Genomic DNA, 21,034 nt, shown 5'->3' on the forward strand with positions numbered 1-21,034 from the left:
CCTCGAGGCCCCCGCTGGGTCCCGGCTGCCTGCAGTCACCTGCTCATCAATCCCCGTTGTGCTGGCTCTTTCCCTTCCAGACCCCACTTTCCTCTCCCCTCCTGGTACTTCTGGAGTCACCTTCCAGATAAACTACTTGGTCTCCTTCACCCTTGCCTCAGAGTCTCTTTCTGGGGGATCCCAATAAAAAACACCCAGGGCTGGCCAATCAGCAGATTCTGAAGCTCTGGCTCCAATGATTGGCTCAGGGTTACCCACCATGACCCAAGTTAGCCCAATCAGAATGAACTCCTGAATATTTCCTGGATTTAGTGGGGAGCGACACTATTTCCTCAGGGGTTACTGAGTTATTAGGAACCTGCTTTTCCTCGGAGCTATCTAAGCACCATGTGGTAAGCACCTGCCTGTGAATGGAACTAGTAGAGGGGAAAGCAGATGATCTTGTCATGATTTGAGCACCTGGATCAAACTGTGCCTGAAGCCATATATTTTGTTACAGTAGCTCCCTTTTTGCTTAAGTCAGTCTGAGTCAAGTGTTTGTTTGTTTGTTTGTTTTGTCACTACAGACCAAAGAGACCTGACTATTGAAGACATGGAGCTGGTGAAGCTGGTCTCCTGGGCACTGTATGAATTTGCTAGGGCTGCCATAAAAGAGTACCGCAGACTGGATGGCGTGAACAACAGAAATGTATTTTCTTACACGTCTGGAGGCTAGAGATAAGTCAGAGACAAGGTGTCAGCAGGATTGGTGTCTTCTCTGGGGCTTGCAGACGGCCGTCTTCTCCCTGTGTCCTCACATTGTCCCCCTCTGTGTGTGTCTGTGTCCTAATCTCCTCTTCTTACAAGGACACCAGTCATATTGGATTGGGGCCATCCCTGTGAACTCATTTTAACTTAATTACCTCTGTAAAGACCCCATCTCCAAATACAGTCACATCCTGAGGTCCTGGGGGTTAGGATTTCAACATACGAATTTTGGGGAGACACAATTCAGCCCACATCAGGCACCAGCTAGTGATCTCTGTGTGTGCATGTGTGTGTGATCAGTAGAGCCTCTCTAACTACAGAACTGCTTTGGTTGTGCCCAGAGGCTGGAAGGTGACGTGGGAGGGGATCAGTTCTCACACCTGAGAGGTGTTAGGGACAGGAGAGCCAAGGGAGCGGTGTTAGGGCTGGAGCTTTGTACTGCAGGTAGAAGCCCTTCCTGCAGAGCATTTAAAGACGGGCTCTCAGAGCCAGACTGCGTGGGTTCAAATCCTATCCCTGGAACTGGCCTGTCTAGTGACCCTGGGCCAGTTAGTGACCAGCTCTGTGCCTCAGTTTCCCCTTATGAGCACCCAGATGCCTCACTGAGTCACTGCCCAGCCCCAGGCACCCCAAGGGTGGAGTGGGGGATGCCTGGCGGGCTCTGCCTTGGGGATTTGGTCTTTAGACTTGCCCAGACCTGCTGCTGGACTTTTCTCCCTAAAATCATAGCTGCATTGATGCTCTCACCCTCCTGCTGGAGAATTTTCCATGGCTCCCTATTACCTGGAGCAAAGTCCCAACTCTTTCTGCCTGGCATTCGAGGACTTTCATTGGTTCAGACACTCTCCTCTCGGTGCTCTAAAATCTTCTGACTCCCAGCCTCCATGCCTTCGCTCAAGCCAGTCCACCCAACCTTCTGCCAGTCCCTCCTACTCTTCTCATAATTTAAGGCCCAGGTCAAATGTTGCCTCTTTCAGGAAGCCTTCCCGGACTACCTTGAAATCTCCTATGGTCTAACACAGGATGAGTCTACTGTCGATATCCAAAGTGCTTGTCATAGTTCACATAGCCCTCGAGTCAGTCCTATGCTACAGATTCTTTTTTCTCAAACCCATTTTGCAGACAGGGAAACTGAGGCATAGCAAGATTAATTAGCTGGCCCAGCATTAGAGGGGCGCTGAGGTGGGGACCTGGTCCCTGGACCCCACAATTCATGCTCCTCCCCTCTACTCTCGCTCTGGCTGGTGAATCCAGACTCTGAGTGTTGTCATAATTGCGGGGCTGAGCTTCCTCACCTGAGTGGTCCTGGAAGGATGCTTCCTCCAGGATGCAGGAAGCTGGGCAGAGACTGGGAGAGGCAGAGATGGAGGGAGCCAGGGTGGAGGTGGGAGGGTGGCAGCCAGGGAGAGGGATGGGGGAGATTGATCGTCCCCAGAGCCCTGGGCCTCCATGGCCACGTGGCTGGTGGCTTTTGCAGAGACATGTCACGTTGCAGACTCAGCACTTGGCCTGCTTCCCCGCGACTGCTGCTGCCCCAGCCTCTGCCAGAAAGAGAAAGGACTTAGTGAGCCCCTGGTGCTGCCAAAAAACCCCAAAAACCTGAGTCCTCCGTGGCCTCTGTTAGGCAGTGCCTTTCTCACCGGAGGGAGGGGGCAGTGGTCTACCGGCAGGTGGACTTGGGCTCGGTTCTGGCTTTGCCACACACTGAGTGACCTTGGAACACCCTCTGAGCTTCCTGTGCCTCTGTGTTCTCCTTTGTAACACGCTTCTCTAGAGGGTCAGCTCAAGCGCGAGCCCTGGAGGCTGGGACGGACGCAGCAGATGCTCCTCAAATGATAATCACGATAGTTACAACAGTACAAGTCACAGCTGCCGTTACAAACAGCCTCGCGGTTGAAGAGGCAGGAGCTTTGCAATCACACGTGCTGTGGGTTCATATCCCAGCGTTTGGAATTTACGAGACTTGGGGGGCCATGGGCAAGTTGTTCAATCTCTGGGGGCCTCAATATTCTGATCTGGGCAATGGAACACTGGTCTTTTCTCCTTCGTGGAGGCTGTGAGGAGGAGTCAGGGAGGCCCAGGAGGGTGAAGATTGTAACCCCCACAGCCTGGTAAATCCTTGTTAGATGGCAAAGGGGAATTGAGGCTGCCGATGGTGTGAAGTTTCCTAGTTTTTCTTTAACAGACTTTAAGAGAGAGAGATTAGCCTGGAGGTTCCCAGTGGGCCCAATGTAATCTTTAAAACTGAAAGGGCGAGGAAAGAAAGGGAGAAGCAGAGAGATGGTGGCATGAGAGGACTTGACCAGTCGTTGCTGGCTGTGAAGACGGAGGAAGTAGCCAAGGGCCAAGGAATACGGGGGGCCTCCTGGAGCTGGAAAAGGCAAGAAATGGATTCTCCCCTACAGCCTCTAGCAGGAGCCAGCTCTGCCAACACCTCGATGTTAGCCCGGTGAGACCCAAGCAGGACTTCTGACCTCCGTAAGTGTAAGGTACTATGTTTGTGTTGTTTTACTGTATTTCCTGAAGTTTGCAGTAATTTGTTACAGCGGCCAGAGAAAACTAATACAAGTGCTAACCGGCATTGGCAGACGTGTGGGTCAGGAGCGTGCCCACTGTTCCCCTGCCTCCTAACATCTGTCCTCCCGTCCTTCCTTACCTGGATTGCTAGCTGATGGGAGAGGAGGGGATGGTACTCTGTTAAAGACTACATTTCCCAGGCTCCCTTGCAGCTAGCTAGCGAGTGAGGTGTGGCCATGTGACTTAGTTCTAGCCAATGAGATTTGGGCAGGGGCTTCTGGGAAGGCTCCATATAGGAGACAGTCCACTGGAGAAAACCTCCTGTGTCCTTCCACCCTTCTGCCTTCCTGCTGCTAGAACAATGATGTGATGGTTGGTGCTTTGGCAATGAATTTGGACCATAAGGAGCAACATGATCGATATTATGAGGAATATACAAAACTGTTTTCTTAAATAAGTGAATCAGTCATCTTTGGATGAATAAACCACCCATTTGTTTATTCCAAGCATTTAATGAGCACCTTCTGTTTGCTGTGGGGATTGTGTGAACAAAACAGACAAAAATTCCTGCCCTCAGGAGCTGATATTTGGAGGAGGAGGGAGCAGATAATGAGCAAATACATACTCTCAGGGAGTGATCAGTAATAAGGAGAAAAGTGAACGAGGGTGAGAGAGAGGACAGGGATTGATCAGAGAAGGCTCTTGGAAGAGGTGCCTTTTGAGTAAAGACCTTAATGTTTTGTTGGATGAAAAATATTTCTGAATGTTGGAGCAAATTAAGTTAGGTTTTCTTGTTACTTGCAGCCAAAAGCACTGATACTGGTGTTCCTTTCCTTAAGTTCTTGCACCTTTCCCCCAGGTGGGGAAGTACTGTGAAGACTGTGTTTTACAGATTAGGGGACTGAGGCTGGGAGGGGGAGATGGCATACCCAAGATCACACAGCAAAGAAGGGGAGAGCCAGGATTGAACCCTGGGGTGGAGTGGGTAGCTGAGAGTCACGCAAGGTTTGAAGCTGGGATTAATGCAGTGAGATCAGGTAGGAGAGATACATGAAGAGACACGTCCAACTCCAATACCTTTGCTTCTGCAGTATGCTCTGCCTGTAATGCCTTCTCTTTCCAATCCCAGCAGCAGCCACACCTCCTCCAGGAAGTCCCCCTGGTGCTCGCTGTCCCTGTCGCCCCATCAAGCCCTGCAGCTGAGAGCTCAGAGGGTTTGGGGACCATCTCCGGCCCCTCTCTCTTTCTCAGCTCAGATGCTGCACCATCATCTTTATGCATCACCAGGGAAAAAGGCTGATTACATTCCAGCCTGACCTTCTCCCTGTCGGCAGGGCCCATCACCATGTCAATCACACAGCTCAGAGAGGGAAAAATTATTTTATCTTTAACGATACTTAAAACTGCTCAGCAGGGCCATCACAGAGCCCGGGTGTGGACAGCTGCTGGCCCCTGTGCTCTGGATCCTGAGTGCCTTGGGCTCCTCCTTTGCTGTCTCCTCCCCTTGTGGAAACTGCTGGAACCTTCTGATCTGCAGACCTGATTCCTACCCTCTGGGTCCTCCCCATCTCCTAATGGGGTTTGTCCCTCTGTTGCTGTCTTTCTCTGTCTTTGTTAGTTTGTAGGGAGACACAAGTGACCCCTCCAGTGCTGGCAACTGAGACCCAGAGAGGCCAAACTCTTTTTTCAAGGTCACACAGCAATAACAGGGCAGACCTGCCACCAGTAAAACCTGTCACAACATGGAAAGAAAATCTGTTGTCCCTTCCCTCTGAAAGCAACGTGGGATCTTGGAGGCTTTGAAAGGCTCAGACCTCAGGGTTGGGTGGGTTTGAATCTTAAGTCAGCCACCATGTGACCCTGGGCAAGCACTGAATATCCTCTTGCTTCAATCTTCTCGCCAGGTGAATGGGCCCCTGAGGGGATCTTTTCTTTTTTAAATTGAGATATAGTTGATTTACAATGTTGTGTCAGTTTCTGGTGGACAGCAAAGTGATTCAGTTACACATATATATATTCCTTTTTCATATTCTTTTCCCTTATGCTTTATTATAGGATATTGAATATAGTTCCCTGTGCTTTATAGTAGGACTTTTTTGTTTATCTACTTTATATATAGTAGTTTGTATCTGGTAACCCCAAACTCCTAATTTATCCCTCTCCCCCTCTTTCCCCTATGGTAACCATAAATTTGTTTTCTATGTCTGTGAGTCTGTTTCTGTTTTGTAAATAAGCTCATTTGTATCATATTTTAGATTCCACTATAAGTGATATCATATATTTGTCTTTCTCCATCTGACTCATTTCACTTAGTATGACAATCTCCAGGTCCATCCGTGTTGCTGCAAATGGCATGATCTCATCCTTTTCATGGCTAAGTAGTATTCCACTATGTATGCTTAGCCACTACATCTTTTTTTTTAAAATTTATTTATTTTTATTTTTTTTAGTTGTATACCACATCTTCTTTATCCATCCATCAATGGACACTTATGTTGTTTCCATGTCTTGGCTATTGTAAATAGTGCTGCTATGAACACTGGGGTGCATGTGTCTTTTGGACCCTGTGGGGGTCTTGAGAGCTGGGGTCTGGGGTCTTGAATGTCACAGTAGGCTTGTCAGATAAAATACAAAATGCTCAGTTAAATTTGAATTTCAGATGAACCATGAATAAATCTCTAGTATCAGTTAGTTGCCAATATTGCGTGGAGTATACTTCTGCTAAAATTCACTTGCTGTTTGTCTGAAACTTGGGTTTAACTGGGCCTCCTGTCTTTTGACTGGTCAAATTTGGCAGTCTGAGTGTAGGGCTCTGGAGGAAGAGAAGGTTCTGGACATCACGGGGACAGATTCATTTACATACGAGTTGCCAGGCTCTCCTGGCCGCTGCAGATACAACTGAGGAAGTCTCCAAACATAGAACTCTCAGAGATTTGTGGGCGATGTGACCCTTGCCACTCCTGGAGCCGGAGCCCGCTCGGTCACTTGGAAGTGGCGGTGTCCAGCGGGGCTCGAACGACTCGGACAAAACTGAGCGAAGCCCCACATCTTGCGAGATGACAGAGAAGGCGGCCAGACGCAGGCCGCCGGCTCCCCGTCCCATCCTGCCGGCCGCCTCATTGCGGCCCGTCCCCAAGGCCGGTGGTCCTCTCCTCCAGGTGTCAATACCTCCCGTTCTAAATTTCGCCCTAGAAATCAATTAGGGCCCTGGGCGAGTTGATTATAAATCAGCTATTTTCATAATTGTTATGTCTTTAATAAATCAAAGCCGCGCACGTCGCTGGCAGAAGGGAGCTGTTCTCCGGGTGTCATCAATTACCGGGGGGGGAAGACAGGGCTGCGCTCACATTCCCTCGTCCTCCACCCAATCCGGGGAGGCTGCTGGCCGGCCAGGGAGTTCCTGGACCCGAGCCGGGCCGTTCCATTACGAAATTGCTTAAGCAGCGTTTTAAATAACAAAAAGGGATATCATTTAATTTTTTTGCAACGTGGAGATCAATACGCTGTCCTTCAGATGGCATGACGGATCGTCTTGGCGAGCTTCTCTGAGTTAATCCAATTTCCCTGGGTCTGGCTGCGACTGGGCGGGCTGGGCCAGCCTTGGAGTGCGTGGGCTCCCACCCGGCCTGTAAGCACTGCGGGAACATACAGTAGGTGGCGGGAGAAGTGGGGAGGTGGGCAAGGAGCCAGTTCTGTAAGGCTGGTGGTTCCAACCAGGGATGATCCTGTCCCCCAGAGGACACTGGGCAGTGTCTGGGGACATGTGTGGTTGTTACATTGCAGGGGTGCCCCTGGAATCGTGTGAGTGGGGGCCAGGGAGGCTGCTCAACACCCCACAGTGTGCAGGATGCCTCCACAGAGGATGACCTGGACCTGTTTTGGGCCAGACACTGTTCTGGTCACTTACGATATAATACAGAGCCAAACGGTCAAATATCTCTGTCTTCATGAGCTGTCCAGCTGGGGGAGAAAGAGGCATCAAACAACACACATAAATTAACGTTGGGCATATTGCCCTCATGAGCAGAGGAAAGAGAGACTAAACCTGGTTCTTGCTGATCTGTTGAAATGCTGGATCAAACCCTCCCTGAAGTCCACTCTACTGCTTAAATTAAATGCAAGCATGGCCGCACTTTACATTGTAGGCTACTGAGTCTGGAGGAGATTCAGGAAACCCACAAACTCTGTGGCAAGAAGGATGGTGAGCTGGTGGAACAGACTTCTCTCTGGTACTGCCTCTGACTTGCTGTGCAACATTAGGCCAGTGTCTTGTGATCTCTGAGCCCAGTTTCCTGTTTCATAAAATGAGATGAGAATACCTATCTGACAGGGTTGTCTGAGAGATGAATAAGGAAGTATATGTGGGGAGCACACAGTAGGCACTCAATAAATGGATGTATTGTGGTTATTAGAGCTGTTTGCAGGATTCCAGTTCTCCTCCTGCCAGGGATGTGGGGCACTTGCACTTCCTTGCTGTCATGGGTTGGATTATGTCTCCTCAAGTTCATATGTTGAAGACCTAATCCCATAGAAGGCAATTTTATTTGGAAATAAGATCATTGCAGATGTAATTAATTAAGATGAGGTCATCCTGGAGCAGGGTGGGTCCTTTATCCACTTTTTATAAGGTGATGTCCTTATAAAAAGGGGACATTTGGACACAGAGACACACACATGCAGGGAAAATGCCATGTGAAGACTGGAATTATGTTGCCATAAGCCAAGAAACCACCAAAAGCCAGGAGGGAGGCCTGGAACAGATCTTTCCTTAGGGCTTTCAGAGGGAGCATGGATCTGCCAACACCTTGATCTCAAACTTCTGGCCTCCAGAACTGTGGGCCAATACATTTCTGTTGTTTGAGTCACTCAGCTGGTGGCCTTTCATTACGGCAGCCCTCGCGGCCTGACACACGTGACTTTTGAAGTGAGGCGTGGCTCCACGAGCTGCTTGGGCCAACAGAACATGAGCAGAACTGGTGGGCATCATGTCCAGGTGGAAGCCTTTAAAAGCAAGTATGTCTTTCCCCCCGTCCTCTCCCCTGCCTTGGAGACCACCTTGTCCCACCATCTGCCTTGATGCCTGCAGGCGGTAGACACAGAGGCTCCCAGCCAACCTGCGTTGGACATGGAGTGTGAGTGACAAATAAGCCTTAGTTGTTTTAAGGCCACTAAAATTTGGGGATTTGCTCCAGTTCCTCTGGTTGTGTAGATCCCTTGAAAACTTAGTGGCTCAAAAATAACAATTTATTACAGTTTGTGGTTTTGTCAGGAATTCGGGGACAACTGAGCCAGGCAGTTCTGGTTCAGGGTCTCTCACAAGGTTGAGGTCAAGCTGTCAGCTGGGGCTGTACCATCTGAAGGCTCGACTGGGGCCGGAGGTGCCACTTTCAAGCTAGCCGGCTCCCTCTTGTGGCTGTTGGTAGGAGGTCTTGGTTCCTCTCCACAGTGCAGCTTGAGCATCCTCACAACGTGGTGGCTGACTTCCCTGCCTAGGGAGCGATCTCAGAGAGAGCAGAGGGGAAGCTGGAGAATTTTTTATGACTTGGCTTCAGAAGTTACTCACTGTGTTCCACTGACTGCATGAATGCAGGGCGTGAGCGACTCCACAATTTCGTAAGTACCAGGAGGTGAGGCCTAGGGGGGCCGTGCCGGAGGCAGGCTCCATCCAGCCTATCCTGACTGATGGAAGACACCACAGCACTGCCTGACTGGGGGACCTCAGGGAGAAATGCTTCTCTTTTTGGAAACTGAATTTCTGCATCTATAAAAGAGGGAGGTTTATTTGTCAGCAATGTGAAAAGGGGGACTTCCTAGAAGGTAAACTGAGTCCCAAAAGGTAAACTCAGTCGACTGACTCTATTACAAACCTGGAGATGCATTCATGGGAGAAAAAGTCTCCTTCTGCTTGCCTCCCAGTTGCCTGAATTGAAGATGTGAACCCAGTTCTCTGAATTGAAGAGATCCAGAGTTGCTGTAGCATGGGAGCTAAGGATGGGGAGTCTGGAATGGGGCCCACAGGTGCCAAGTCTTGGTTCTAGCACTGCCAGCTGTGTGACCTTCAGCAAGAGGCTGGAGCTCTCTGGGCCTCGGTTTTCTTATCTGTAAAATGGTGCTAACACCAGTATCTACTTCATGCGGATTGAAAACTCACCTCATCACAGACCAAAGGACTAGCATGGTCCTTACTTACAAGCCTGCTCATCGGAAGCATGCACTAGTGTTGGCTGTTATTTTCATGACTAAAATGGCCACTGAGAGGGCTAATCCCTGCTGAGCCCCTCCCGTGGGGGCCCCAGACTCACTGAACTTCAGCGCTGAAAGAGACTGTAAGGATCCTTGGATTCAAGTCCTCTCAGATTCCAGGTGGGGAACAGAGGCCTCGAGAGGGGCAGAGAAGTCTTAGCTTGGGCAGCAGCCGACTTCCTGACCTCTCTTTCCAGGGCTTGCACTGCTGTGCTGCCTGTGGGCATGACATTTGGGCCAAGGAATGGGCAGGCGTTGGTTAGAGGGATGGAAACGGACAGCCAGGTGTGAACAAAACCCTGGGGGTGGAAAACCTTGGGAAGTTTGGAGAAGAGATTGAGACTAGACGTCAGAAGGCAAAGTGAACTTTGATTCTTGATGGACAGTTCAAATGCTGGATCAAACTATACCTGAAGTCCACCCTCCTGCTGAATTAAATGCAAACCTGGCCCATCTTTGCCTCTCAAGACACAGAGGCCTGAGGACATTCAGGAAACCCACAAACTCTGGAAAGAAATAGAGAGAGCCGGCAGAGTCGGTTTCTCTCCTGGTGCTTCCAAGACTTGCTTTTATTTATCAGATTGAAGCATTTGGACCGAAGTTTTTGGCAGCTGGGAGCCATCAAAGATGCTGGAGCAGAGAAGCAACCCCCTTAAAACTCCCAGTGGTTGCACACTCTTCTTTCCCTGGCTGGCCTGGAGAAGGCTTTGGGCTGGAGCCGGCCGGCTGGGACCCCCTTGATCCCCCTGCGTCCCCCTCAGACCTGCTGCTGGGCTATCATCACTGCAGGAGAGCCTGGGAACCAGAGACAAGAATGACCCATGATTGTCGCAGAGGCCTCTGCTCTAATTTCCCCCGAATGGGTTTTGAGCGGCTAATGCGGCCCCCGCTGGGCAGAAGATGGAGCGCCCGGCAGGGCCTCCAAGACTAGGGCAGTTTGAGGCCCATCCGCTGCCAGGGCCTTAACCCTAACTCGCTCACTTGCTGCCCTGGGCCCCAGGAAACCTCCATTCCTGGGGGCTCTGAGGGGTGCGGGTGGAGCAGAAGCCCTACTCTCTGTATTTGACCAAAGCAGATACCAGAGCAGGAGCCAGGCCCTGCAGTGGGGTGTCAGGTTTGGGTTTAGGATTTATTGTCAGGTCTGGGAGGAGTCCAGTCTCCTCTGGGGTTGGATGTGGAAATTGAGGCTCAAAATGGGGCAGGATCGAGTACCACAGCCTGGAGTCGGGGCTCAGCCTGATTTAGACTCATCTCCAGTGGGGCACCAGGACAGTGTTTGTTGAATGAGTAAAGAAATCCCCAGTGACCAACACAAGGTCCACGGGGGTGGAGTCCAGACCTGGTGCCAGTCACCATTGTTTTTTTTGCATACTTAACCCTGTCCAGGGTGGATGTGTCCAGAAACTACGTGGGGGCACCGAGGATATGTAGTTTCTCTCCCAGACCCCCATCCCTGCCCTGGTGGGTGGGAGATGGTGGAGACAGCTGTGGGGGTTGGGAGGGAAGACAGGGTCTCTCTAATTGGAGCTTGTGACGTGTAGGGTAGAAGCCAAGACAGGGTAGGGCAGTGTGGGGGTGCAGCCAGGCGGTCCTTGGAAGATGGGGGCCATCTTGGGGTTTAGGGTGAGGGCTTGGTCAAGAAAGGGGTTGTTGGGGGGTCTAGCCAGGGCCACATAGGAGGCGAGGCTCATCTCGTCTTCCCAGAGAGCCCCAAAGGTCTTCTTTTGAGGTTCTTCCCATATGGGGTTGTGGGTGGGACAGCAACAGTCAGGAGGGATGGAATATTCCTCCAGCATGCCAGGCCTGGTCCTGCCTCAGGGCCTTTGTATATGCTGCACCGGCTGCCCAGATATCCACATGACTGGCTCCGTCTCAAGTTTCTACTCTCTTGGCTTAAATATCATCTCCTCCAGGAGGCCCTCCCTGATTTCTCTGGGTTTAATAGCAACCCTGGGTTTCTTTACCCCATCACTCTATTTACTTTGGCTCTGATCTTATCAATGTCTGACATTGTCTTGTCCATTTATTTGCCAATGCGTTTCTTATCTTTCTCACAAACTGTTCGAAGGCTGGCAGTGGGACCGTCTTGGTCACCACCCATCACAGTGCCTGAAAGAGTACCTGGCATACAGTTGGTGCTCGACTCACACATGTCAGTGGATGAGCGAGTCCCGCCTCTCGTGTACCTTGAATTGTCAATTCAGAATGAATCAAGTCATGACTGCACGAAGAGCACAGTTCTGTGCACTGGATCGTGCGGGGCGAGCAGCAGACGCATCCACTTGTGAATGCTCTCTGTTAAAATAAACCGGTGCTTTTGCTGTTTTTTTCGGTTTTACTTTCTTCTGTGTCCTTGGCAGGTGGAAGTGGCCTGGGTCTCGTTTGCCTCTGAGACACCTGCTTACAGTGATTCCCCTGCGTACTGGGCTGTGGGAGTAGGTGATTGGCGGGGGAGTTACTCAAAGGGCCTGACTGGAGACCAGGAGCATTGCTGGGTGCTGGGGACATAATGGTGAAAGTGTAGACCCACCTGTCTGTAACAGACAGGGTGAGGGTGCTGACTGGGTGCTGGGGACACAGTGGGACTAAAATGGATGGAGCACCCTTACAGGACTTGCTGTGACCAGGTAGTGACAGCAGAGCACGCTCCCTGCCATTACGGGGATGCATAGGCACTGTGGGGACCCAGAAGGGCTTCCAGGTGGAGGTGGCTTCCAGGCTGAGACCTGGAGGGAGAAAAGCACATGGTCAGGTGGAGGCTGCAGGGAAGGGTGTTCTGGGCAGGAGGAACAGTAGCACTTCAGTGATGCTAGGCATTCAGAGTCTAGCCCAGTCCCCTCCCTGCAGGTCCAGCTACCACCTTGGGCTTCTCTCTGGATGACCCCAGGTGCCTCCATCCTCAGGGCCCAACCTGGCCTCAGTGTCTTCCTGCAAACCGGTGCCTCCTCTTGGGTTCTTATCTCTGATGTGGCCCCACTGTGTCCCCATCTCCAAGTTGGAGACTCAGACATCAGCTCTACCTCGCTTTCACTCCTACCACAGCCTGTCCGCTCTCCCCGCAAAGCCTCTCTTCCATCTGTCCTCTCCTTCCTGTCCCACTACTGTGCCTCACTTCCACCCCCCTCCCTTGTCCCCGAGCATCCCTCGTGCACCCTCCAGTTGCCAAAGGAGTCATGGTCTCCCCTCCAGGCCTTGGCTGCTCCCCTCAACAGCCCCTCTTTTAGCTCCTCCCATCTCATCCTTCAGCTCTTTGTTTAGAATCACCTCCCCCAGGAAGCCTTCCATGATGCCTCCACCCGCTGGTCCAGGCCCCCTTGCTCTGTGCATCTCCCAGATCACTCTCATCACCCTGTTTTTCAGCCTGCCCAAATCCTTTCATAAGGGTCAACTTTACAAAAAAATCTATTCTGGTGTCCGTGTCACAGTGCCCAGCACAGGCTCAGACACACAGTAGGTGCTCTGTAAATATCTACTGAAGGAAGGAGAACCCGAATGACAGCGTGGAATCAGACTCCCCACCTCCTGCGTCTCCACTTTCCCTTGCCACAACCCAGTTCCGTTGAACCAGCATTTCTGTGTCCCTACTACGTGCAAGGCAGACCCGGCGGGGGATGGCTAGAAAGATGACCCCCACGTGATGGCAGAACGCAAGACCTGGGAAATGTCTCAAAGAGAGGAAATCTCTGAGACCTGGAGGCAGGGTGGAGACCCTGCTGAAGGAGGCACCATGTCCTTGGAGTGCGTCTGTCTGGCTCGAGCCCAGGACCGGGACCCAGGAACAGCAGGATTATTCAAATGTGCAGTTTTTCTTAGAATAAGAAACAAAATCCTGATGGGGATTTTCTCCGTATGGTTCCCAGGGAAGAAGTACACTCTCCCCCTGTGATTAAGTCGCTTGCTATGACCAAAGGCGCCTCCTACAAATGGTGCTGTAATTAATTCTACCCCCTTCTCGGGGCTCCCGCTGCCCCCCTTCCCCGCCGTGAGCGCACCCTGGGGGGTGGGGGCGCAGGGCGGCGGTGCAATCAAGCTCAGGTGGTGGCGGTCCATTTCCTGACAATGGCAAGTTTCCCTGCCCAGGGACACCGGCACAAGTGTCATCAAAGAAAATAAAAACTGGAGGCTGAGGGAGAAGTGGATGCGGGAGCTTTAGGGGTGAGATTTTCCTTAAAGTAAATGAGCCTTTGGCCTCTGCCTTCTCCTTGTGCTCCAAGCTGAGAGCTTGCCATTGACTTCCTCACTTCATTCTCACACAGGTCTGTGATGCTGGCACTATCATTATCCCCATTGGACAGATGGGGGAAATGAGGCCCAGAGATGCAGGGTGACTTGCCCAAGGTCACACAGCAGGAGCCTGGCAGAGCTTGGGATTTGAGCACAGGCAGGCAGGCTGGCTGGCAGGCTCTTAAACTAGGCTGGTTGCCTGTTCCTTGCGGCTCTCTTCCCTCTCACAACCCTCCTGAGGTTTCCCTCAGGCCCCCCAGGGCAAAGTAGAGGCTCTGAATGCTGGAGCTTTGTGGGCCTGTCTCCATGCCTTCATTCTGTCCATCAGCTGCCCTTAGCCTTCTCCATTCCCTTGCTCTAGGCTGGCCAGACTGCAGCCCCACATCTTCCAGAAAGCCTTTGAGTATTCCACACAGTACAAGCTCTCCGGTCTCCTCGTTGATTCTCACAGACACCAGGCACCCACGTGCCTCAGGGCCTTTGCACTTGCTATTTCTACTTCCTGAAACCCCCTTTCCCTGCTTCTCTCTATGGCTCTTTGCTCACAGGTCCTCTCCTCGGCAAAGCCTTTCCTATCCCCCCATGATGCTCCATCCCATCAGCGTAGCTGATGTCTCCCCATGGTTTTAATGGTTTTTTGGGGGGAGGGGTTATTTATTTACTTACTTTGATGGAGGTACTGGGGATTGAAGTCAGGACCTCATGCATGCTAAGCACACATTCCACCACTGAGCCGTACCCTCTCCCATCCCCCCATGTTTGATGCCCATTACCCTGTCCACGGGTACAGGTGCCATGCTTGGTCTTAGCCACCGCTGAATATCTGGTGTTAAATGTTTGAGCAAAACTTTCCGACAACCCTCAAATTCAGGGCCTGTGATTGATACCCATTTGACAGATGAGGAATCTAAGGTCCCCCAATGCCAAGGCTTTGCCCAGATCCTCCACTCATGATCCCCAGAAGGTGGGTGTGGTAGGTAGAATCATGGTCCCCCAAACACATCCACATCCTAATCTCTGGAACCTGCGACTGTGATACCTTCCATGGCAAAAGGGATTCGGCAGGTGGGATTAAATTAAGGCTCCTGAGATGGGGGTGACCCTGGATTCCCCAGGGGCCCAGTGTCCTCACAGGGTCCTCATCAGAGGGAGGCGGGAGGGTCAGAGTCAGAGAGAGACAGGAGATTGTGTGCTGCTGGCGGTGAGGATGGAGGGAGGGGCCGCGAGCCAGGGATGCGGCGCCTCCAGAAACTGGAAAAGACAGGAAACAGATTCTCCCCTGGAGCCTCTAGAAGGAACCAACCCTGCTCACACTTGGATTTTAGCCCAGTGAGACCCACGTCGGACTTCTAACTTCCAGAGCTGTCAGATTATAAATCTGTGCTGCTTTACTAAGTGTTTCACTAATTCTGTGCTCTTTGGTTATAGCAGCCAAGGAAACATTCATCAGGCAGCTCTGAACAGCCTTTCCACGGACACAAGCCCTTTCTCCTGGAAACATCAGTGAAGGCTGTATTTATTTCAACACATCTCAGTGTAAAAGGCATTTGCAGGAAGGGCAGTGGGTGCTGGTCACCTGACCTGCTCTGATCCCAACGCTGCCCCACTCGCCTGGTGACCTTGGCCAGACCATGCTCACTGCTGAGCAGCCTCTGTTTTCTCATCTGAGAAATGGGAAGACATGTGATCGCCCATCCCGCTGAGGGATGGAGCGCCCCAAAGACAAAAACAACCTCTGCCAGGCTTGGCCACATGTCCTGCGATGCAGAGAATGAGGGCTTTTGAGTCCGGCCGCCTCCAGCCTTCTGTCTGGCTCCTCTCTGGGCCCTGAACACCCACTCCCACTGCCAGGCCCCCTGTGCCCTCCACCTGGGACTCTCTTTCCTCCCTTCCCTTGGCTTTTTCTTGTTCAGTTGTAGAAGACCTGGCAGACCAGACATCTCCTGCTCCAGGAAACGGTCCCTGATTACCCAGGTTGTTCTGGGCGTGTCCGACAGCACCTCCGTGTCCCCCAGCAAAGCCTGCATCACACTGGGGCTGGAATTGCCTGGCCACGTGACCATCTGTGAGCCTCGGGAGCACTGGGCTCCTCCACCTCGGTCACTGCTGTGTCCCCAGAGCCCTCGCACAGCCTGGCACACAGTAGGAGCTCAACCAAGATTTTGGCCTGAATAATGAAATTAACAACATTCATTCAATGGATTATTATTACAGAAAAGGTCCAGAGCAGGGAGGCGAGGCACCCAGGGCCATCTGGGGGGAGGGGAGGCACCCAGGGCCATCTGGGATGATGTTGGAATGGTGGCTTTGGTCTTCCACCTGGCTGACCTGACCAGCCTCCATGGCCTCTCCTCTTCTCCCAGGTTCTTGTGAGCAGCCCTGTACCAGGAGCTCGTCTCCTCGCGGCTGGGTGACTTGTCAAGTCCCTTCCACCCGCTGAGCAATCCTCAGATCTTACATCCCTCTATGGTGGGAACATAAAAGTCCGGTTACTGACAAGGCACAGAGACCGCAGGCAGATTCCTCAAGGTCACACAGCAGGTCAAGGAGAGAGAGGAGCCTGTCCTCTAGTGGTCTCCGTTTCCCAATCCCCGCTTCAACTTTGGGCTCATAGCTTTCCTCCTCAGCCTCCCTTCCTTCTTGGGGCCTGAGCATTGAAGGCAGGACCCTGGCAAGGGTTAATAGACGTCTGGCAGCCAGACCATCATAAAGATAGTCCCGAAGAATTTGTTTTTCTGTATATCTCAATGCAGCGCTGGCCTCGCCCGTCTTTGTCAGTATCTCAAAGTATCAGGCGAACATCCTCTTCAATGGAAACCTCCTCCGAGCGCTCCCGAAGCTCTTTTATTTTTCCCTCCGTATTTATTTGTTCTCACCCTCCCGTTCCCCTCCTCCCAGAGCTCGGGGGAAGAAGCGATTAAACGCAGAGGAGGCCAAGGAAAGATGAACAAAGACGCCCGCATTCCAGCCCGGCAGGCCGGCAGAATGGGAGATTTTCAGGTGGAGAATGTAGCTGGCAGAGGTGGAATGTAGAATTCAGCAGGTTTGAATGGAGGCCGGGTCGAGCGAGGATGCTACCAGCTCAGGGCACAAAGGCAGTGGAGCGGGGCCTGCTCGGCAAAGCTGCCAACACCTGCTTCCTTTTCAGCAGCCACAATAGGGGAGTTAAGCTTCAGCCACGGCCTCCCGGATCCCAAAGGGACCTAGCCCTGGGGCTCAGCTGCCCTGGGAGCTGCAGGGACACAAGGAGGGCAGCAGAGAGGGTCTCTTGGCCCAGGGCTGTGGGTCGGGGCTCTGGCAGCCAGAACCGCTGGGTCCAGATCCACTGGTGGATTACCTGGCTTGGATCTGAATCCTGGCTCAGCTTCCCATCCCATGCTTCTTGGATACCTACTATGTTCCTGGTCCCGTGTGGGGCCCTGGGGACCCGCAGTGAATGTGATGGAGATGACATTCCTCACCCTAGTCTGGCTTGACCTTCTAGCAGACTGTGTGACCTTGGGGATGTGGCTTCGCGGTCAGTTTCCCACATCTGGAAAATAGGATGGTGTCTGTGCCCACTTCCCAGGAAGTTAGAATAGGAACATCTCCTGAGAAGCGTGGCGCTGAGCGAGAGTCCCTAAATATTAGCTCGCAGCCAGGACTCCCCGTACTACTGCCGTCCGGGACCAGATCATTCTCTGGGGTCTAGGAGCACCCCAGCTGTGACAACCACAGATGTCTCTAGATAATGCCGTGTTCTCTGGTGGGATGGGGGGGGGTGAAAACCACTGCTTTCTATTATTATTCATTCTTAGAAGTGGCTTTGCTGGGGCAAAGCACATGCCCTTGCTTTTATAACGGCGATAGATGTGGTCAGTTGGTCCCCTGCATTCTATGGTGATATTGTCAAGTTGTACCTGTGACCCTCCCCATTGCTGGACATGGCGTAACCTACGAGACTGCACGCTCGCTGGCCCAAGGTGAGACTGCAGGAGGGACTTTCCATTCGCACCCTGACCCCTCCTGGCTGGAACTGCACCTTCCCCCTCCCCAGCCCTGCCACCAGGGGGAGCCCACACACCTCCCTCGCCCTAGGGGTGGATGGAACTCCCACATGGTGTGACCCCAATGTGTCAAACCCTTTGTCCACTGGGGAGGGACTTGGACCAAGGGGCTGGTCCTTCCTTTGATGGGGAAATAATGGGGAAGCAATAAGCAATCTGATTGTAGCTGAGGCTCTGAAGGGGACTTTGGTCACTGGCTGGAGAAGGAGGGGCCAAAGCAGCAGGAGTGAGGGCTCCAGGCCTGTGGGGTGGTGAGCTTTGGGGCACAGACAGGGGCTTTTTGAGGGCCTGGAGTCTCGAGATCCACGGGGTCCCTAGCACCTCTTGCCCCAGTGCATTAATTCATTCAGGCCCTGACCTGCTCTGAGTGCTGGGGACACGGTGACCAAGGCAGACCTGCCCTGTCCTCCCAGAGCTCATAGTCCAGGCGGGGCGATGGACATGTGACCTGGCAGTTACAACCTGGATGATGAGAACTCTAGTGGGGGTCGTGCAGTAGCTCAGAAAGCCAGAGGAGGCCCCTGAGCCGGCCTGGGAGCCAGGGGAGGTGACTTCTGAGCTGAGTATGGAAGAGTCAGGGCAGCTTAGCTGGGTGAAGATGGAGGGAGAAGCCTGCTCAGATTTTAGGAGTCCTTCGGAGAGGGTGGGTGTGGAGGCTCGGAATTGGGGGTGGGGAGGCCAGAGAGGAGTGGAGGCTGGGATCGGGGCAGGAGAGGGTAAGGCCTGTGGGGGGCCATGGGGACAGGTTGGGGCCAGGCAAACCTCAGGATGCTTCTGAGATCGGACCAGGTTTGGGTGCAGCGGCCAGGCCAGCCCAGACCTCACTGGGTCTGATGCTCTGACAGCGGTCCCTCCTGGTCTGGGTGCCGGGACTGGCGGGGGGGTAGGGGGGTGATGGCAGTAAACAGCAGTCAGGAACCATGCAAATGGTGCAGAGCAGGCCGACAGCCGGGTGACGAGTGACGGGCCGTTATTAGCTCGGGAGCCGCGTGGGTTTAAAACAGCATCGTGGCGGCAACAAAAGCAATTTGCCTCCTGAATTTTCATTCTGAACGGATGATCTGCTTTTAATCAAGCAAGGCGTCCCAAAATGCTCTTAATTACCCCGAGTCAAGGGCTTGGCAGTAATTTCGATGTCGACTTTCGGGCGGCCGTGATTAGGTTTTCACAAAACAGGTTCTGGGGAAGCGGAGAGGGATGTTGGGGCAAAGTCAGACCCGGGCTGTCCTGGGTACCCGAAGGGGAATTGGCGGGCGGGGGGCTGTGCGCTGGAGCCCGGCCTCGGGCTAGGAGGTCAACTGCAGTCTGGACCGTGTGGCTTGGTCAAGTCACCACCCCTTCGGGGGCTTCAGTGTCCCCTCTGTGAAATTCAGAGATTGGTGATGCCTGCCTGATGAGGATAAAATGAGAGCGTGCTGGAAAACGTCTTAGCATCAGGTCAGACAGGTCACTCACTCATTTATTCACTCAACCAATATTTATTGAGCACCTACTGGGTTCCTATTTTAGGCACCAGAAACTCAGCCATGATCATGACAACCTGTCCCCGGGTCTAGCAGAAGAGACACTCACCAAACAACAAACTCACCATATTTCCACTGATTCTAAGATGTTCCATTTTTCTGCTTTAATATCTCTGAAATCGGGATGTGTCTTCTCCGCCGGTGCCATGATTTAATCAGCTGGACTGTTTTCGGCCTTAGCTGGATCTAAAACAAGGGTGGGAGTTCTCTCTGATAGCATCTCAGAGTCCACGGGATACAGTAATAAGTATGTGGCAGGGGGTGTTTGAAGGTGAGGAATGCTACGGAGGGAAGAAATGAACGATGGTGATTTCAGAAGTCTTCAACCCAAGCCGAGAAGCACTGCCGCTCACATCACACCATTGGCTTCTGCAACTGATCACATACCACGCGGTTACAACGCACCTAAAAGAGAACCCACCACATTTAGAGTCTCGCCGAGGAGGGCGTCCCAGGTATCTGGGGTATGACGGCTCCTCCCACGTGATCATGGGGAGATCGTGGAAGAATCTGGAAGCACCGAGCAGTGACTCTAGGTGGCTGCCCTGGGGAAGGAACTGAGTTCTGTTGATTTACATGTCAACAGGGAGGTTGGAGCAACGTCAGAAGCTGTGGACATGTGGCTTTTACTGTGGCCTCAAGTCCCCTTGATGGAGATGATAAACCACGTGGTAGCAGAGGCTCAGAGCATCGTGGCCTGGAGGGAGCCCGACTCTGGAAACAGGGAGGCTCTTGAGTCAGACAGGTCTGGGGGTCAGTTCCCGATCCATCACCTCCTGGCTAGGTGACCTTGAACAAATGATGTTCCCTCCTGAGCCCGGTGTCCTGGTCAGCAAAATGGGGACCATATCTGCTCTTATCCTATATGGATATGTAGGTTAAATGAAATCAATCAGGAAAAGTGCTGAACGTCACATCTGGACATTAGGAAAGGCTTGATCAATGTTACCTATTAGAGTCAGGATTCTTCCCTTTCACCCAGAATCTGAACCCCCTCTTACTGCCCAAACTATCCGGAAAACTTGCATTCTTATGATATCAGTACAGGTTTGGTTTTGCTGCAGTGACAAATAACCCTTATGTCTCAGAGGCTAATGACATCAAAGGTTTATTTCTCGCTCACCTTGTATATTCACTTTTGGTTTTTGGGAGCTGGGGGCCTGCCCCATGTTACCTGACTCCAGAACCCTGGCTGATGGCACAGTTGCTGTAAGGAATATTGTTGGTCTCTGTGGCACAGAGAGAAAGAAAACTCTGGAGGGTCTCTTACTAGCAACAAAAGCTCTGGCCTGAAAATGACACAGGTCACTTCCTGGTCTGTATGTTCTAACTAGGTGTACAGCCCCATCTAATGCAACCAATCATAGAAGCCAGAAAATGCAATCCTACCATAGGCTCATGTAACAGTCAGCTATTGCCACATGACAAACATCCACAGAATCTCTCTGGCAGACAGCAATGAGCATTTATTTCTTATTTGCACATCTGTAGGCCAGCTGGGCTCAGTACTCATCTGTGAATGGTGTCCAGATCTGGTCCACGTGTTTCTCCTCTTCCTTGGGTTAGCAGCTACTCAAGATATCTTGTCTCATGGCTAAAGGCAGTAGCACAAGAGGGCATGGAGAAACATGCAGACCTTCTTAGAGCCTAGGATCAGATTCTACACACTATCACTTTTGCTTATATTGCCTTAGGCTAAGCGAGTCTCATGGCTGGGACTGATATCAGTGGCTC

The sequence above is a fragment of the Camelus bactrianus genome, chromosome 22 (assembly GCF_048773025.1).
Source record: "Camelus bactrianus isolate YW-2024 breed Bactrian camel chromosome 22, ASM4877302v1, whole genome shotgun sequence".
Classification (NCBI taxonomy): domain Eukaryota; kingdom Metazoa; phylum Chordata; class Mammalia; order Artiodactyla; family Camelidae; genus Camelus; species Camelus bactrianus.